Source organism: Buceros rhinoceros, unplaced genomic scaffold (genome assembly GCF_000710305.1).
Source record: "Buceros rhinoceros silvestris isolate BGI_N320 unplaced genomic scaffold, ASM71030v1 scaffold31542, whole genome shotgun sequence".
In the NCBI taxonomy this organism is placed as follows: domain Eukaryota; kingdom Metazoa; phylum Chordata; class Aves; order Bucerotiformes; family Bucerotidae; genus Buceros; species Buceros rhinoceros.
In genome coordinates, this window is record NW_010397726.1 from 17,058 (window position 1) to 21,056 (window position 3,999).

Below are 3,999 nucleotides of genomic sequence, written 5' to 3' on the forward strand. Positions count from 1 at the left end.
GTGGCTGTGGGGAGCAGCACGCTGGCCTCTGCCCCACCTCTCGTATGGGATTTCTAACATCACGAGTCACTCACTGTCTTTAGGCTTGGGCTGGGCTGGTCCTTGCTGTCCACACCCAGGAACGTGGATTTGGTGTCCCAGGCATGGGAGTAGGAAAATGTGAACCGCCAGTCCCGGTGAACGTGCAGTTAGTGAGCGCCTCGAGCAGCAGTGAGAGAGGAGGAATATCCCGTGGCCCCGCAGATGCTATAAATAAACCCATGTCCGAGACTGTGAAGGGGACACCATGCAAAAGCCTCTGGAGCGCAGAGGCTGCAGGGGACGGACAGAGTTTGAGTCACTAGTGGCAACCAGCAGCCAGACTGGGCAGTGCAGGTGATAAAACAGGAGCAGTTTTAGCAAAGGTTATTGCGCCCTGGGGAGGGGCCTAGGTGAGATGCACTGCAAGATCTTGCTGGCCATGCCTTGTGTTTGCAGAGACCCTCTTCCAGCCTGGCCGTGCAAGAGGCTCCAACAGCCGTTAATTCCTTGGCAGGGCCCTCCCCTAGTACCAACTCACACTTCAGCCACACGGCAATAGAGTCGTCGTGCCTTTTAGTATCAAGTCCAGCTCTTGCACAGCAAATGCACTCCTCCTTCGGAACCAGGGGCTGCTCCTTGCAGAGGTTTCCTCACACCAGCCTGCCCAGGCTCCAGGCAAGTGAGTCCTAAGCATCTGTCCGGCTCTGAGTGAGGACGAAGAGGATTCGGGCTCATGCAAAAGAGGGGGCAGATTCCTGCATGCATGGAGCACACTTGGGTGTTTTAAGATCCAGCTCCCCACCCCGATCAGGAATCTGGGCTGTGCCCATTACCGGGGATGGATCCTGCCTGTAAATACAGTATTCTGGTGGCTGCACTGAGCAGCCTCTTCTGTTCAGCTCTTCGCTGCTGTCGCACTTGCTTTGCCATTGTATGAGCAGCTCCTCTCGAAGCTTTGTGCTGCAGCGCTGGTGAGGAGGAGGTGCAGCTCAGCTGGAGCTGGGGTCTCTATTTTGGTCTGCAGCTCACCAGGGAAGGACTTGGGCACACGGCTAGGTCCTCTTTATCCTGAAACCTTCCTAAACTGTCAGGCATTGCTTAGAGCATGAAGGAGACTCCACTGCTTCTCTTTAGCTTGGGGGGTTTTCCTATGCTCCCCGAATGTCAGCTCCTTGAAGGCTTGTTTTCTCCCAGGGAAATGGAAAGAGTCACGGAGCCGAGGCAGGAGGGGCGATGCAGCAGGAGCAGGGCTCGGTTCCGCAGTAGGAGCACAGGACGTGCCTGCTGAAGTCACTTTGTGTTCTCTGCTGGACAGACCTTCTCCAAATGGGGTGCCCTGAAGCTCTTGCTTTGCCCTGATGCTTGGAGCGGGGAGCTGCCCCCTTTACTGCTCCCCTGCGTATCCCTGTGGGCACCAGCTGGAGCTGAAGCCCAGCTGTGCTGAAATTCAGGTCTTTCCTTTTGAGAACCTTTGTTAGGGAACCTCGTGAGAGGTTTCCCCTCTACAGACACATAGTTCCCATTGCTCCCCGAGGCGCCCCATGTGTGATCTCGAGGGGAGTATTGCTTTCGGTAAATAGGTTATCAAACCCTGTCTGGCTGTGGGCTGGAAGAACCGGTGCTATGAATTTAAAGCTTTCTAGAGGTCAGATAAATGATGCTTACTTCCAGCAAGTGAAATATTTCTCTTGATCAGAGAAGAATAAAGCAGAAACAAAGCTTGCGGAAATCAAAGCTCCTCTGCAAACAAACAGACCAGAGCTGCAATGAAGGAACAGCGAAGGAGGAGAAGAAATTGAGAGCTTTTGCCATCAAGTCCTCCCAGAGCATGTGGGGGTGAGGGGAGAGCCAGCTACAGAGTGATGCTGGTGAATTCAGGCTTGGGTTAAAGCAGGAGGAATGACTTGGAGCAGAAGTCCTGACCTTGGGGCTTTTAATCTTTCTGCTCAGTTTAGCGTGTGTAACAAGGAAAGCAAATGGACACGGATTTCCAGGGAGTGGAAGGCACTGCCAGATGGGAGTGAGGGTACAGGACCAGCTCTGCCATTGCTGCTTGCAGCGGAGCTCTCCTTTCATTTTTTTTTTATAAAGCAAAACAAAACCACCTTTCATGTTTTCTCCCCGTGAGCATCTTTCAGCCCTTCTAAGGTTAAAGCTCAGTTTCAATGATTTGTTCTGCAGTGTTCTTCCTCTGTGAGTGGTAGTGTTGGGGTGATCCTGTCTCTGGTTTCTCTCGCCATCAGCCCTGTGCTGCTGTAAGTCGGAAGCAAGAGGGTGGCTCTCCTCAGTGGCAGGAGAACATGTGGGCAGTGGTGGGGTGAGCTGCTCCTGTTTGGGGTACAAGTCTGCAAACCTGGCCAATGGATCTACAAGCACCCATCCTCTCCTCATCTTCCTTTGCCAGCGGGAGAGAGCATGGGGATGAGCCGTGGGCAGGGACTTTGTGCCATGGGAGGTTTGCACTTTGCAGTACCTTGAGTTTCATGTGTAAAAATCATTTGTTATTAAAGTAAGAGTTGGACTGAAAGGCACAGGAGGAGCGAAAGCCCCAGGTGAGAAAACCGTTTAATGCCCAGTTCTGCTGGTCAGCTTGTGAACTGGTGAGGGAATCCCGTGTGCGTCAGGGAATGGGATGGGACTAACCCACCTGCCTCAAACCACCTCTCTGCTCCTGGCCTCTCCCCTCTCACGGGAGCTGCAAGCCAGGACACAAATGGCACCTTGCCCTTTTTCTGCCTCGATCTCCTCACTGTTAGCATGGAAGAGGAACCTGGCCTTGCTGGAGCTGTTCGTGTCAGAGCCTGGCCCCGTTAGGACTGGTCTGGAGACCAGAGCCCTGTCTCCCTGCATGTGGCACAGGGTCTCCTGTGCTCAGGCAAGCCCTTGCTCTTCAGTCTTCAAGTGCTAAGGAGTACAGAAGATACAGGGGTGAGGATTTCATGATGTTATTTCAGAGGCAGCTGAAATAGGTGGCTGGCAAGTGAAAGCTTGAGTAGAAGCTGTGTCATGTTTAATATCAATTAAAATTAAATTTCACTGAGGAAATACAGAAAAACATTCATTTATCATTCAAGTCGCTTTCTTAGTTTGCTTCAGTTCAAGTGTTTTGCCCTTTAACAGAGAGAGAAAGTCTATGAATATCAAATTGGTGCCCCTGTGGACACACAACCACCTCATCTTTCTGCATTCTTGTCCCTGTTGTAAATGCTGGGACAGGAGCTCAAGACCTTCTTCCCCAGCCTGGAGAGGAGGGCTTAGGGCAGGCAGGTCCTGCCGCTTCTGCAGGTGTGAGCAAGAGGGGGCAAGTTCAGGGTCACACAGAGAAGCTGGATTGTCCTGGTGGAAATTGTAGAGCAGAGAGAGAGATCTCAGCTGTGACACAAAGCTGCGTGTCATCCCATGGTCTACAATCGCCACCCTTCCTTTTGCCTTCAGCTTGAGTTATCAGCTGCTTTTTGCTTTGGACGTTTGTCCTGCACCTTGGGGATGCGGAAGGTGCATCAGCTGTGGTCAGAGCCCTGAGTCTGGGCTGTCGGTGGGGTGACACAGCAGTGGTGGATGAGGGGGACGGGGCTGGCCTCCAGTACCGATACAGCAGGCTGGTGGCAGACCTGAGGAGAGGGTGTTGTGTTAAGGCAGCCACGGTACTGAGGAGTTTCTGCTTTCAGTGCTGGGTTTAGTGATACCAGTGCACTGGGTGTCACACAGAACATCTACAGCTGCATTTCCTGCTGTGCAGCTCCTCAGGTGCTAACTGAGCCTGTACGTAACTGCTGGCCCTTTCCTACCACCCTCTTGACCGTGATCTGCTGGCTGTGGGCAAAGCACAGCTGGAATGTTGAACAAGTGACCGTGTCCTGTGTCAGGTTAGAGGGAATAAAAGCAGTGCATTAGGTGCTGGAGTAGCTGGGAGGTGTCAGCAGAGCATGGCCTGTCCCCGTGGCCGTGGGCAATGTCCGAAGCGCTGCCCAGCTGCCC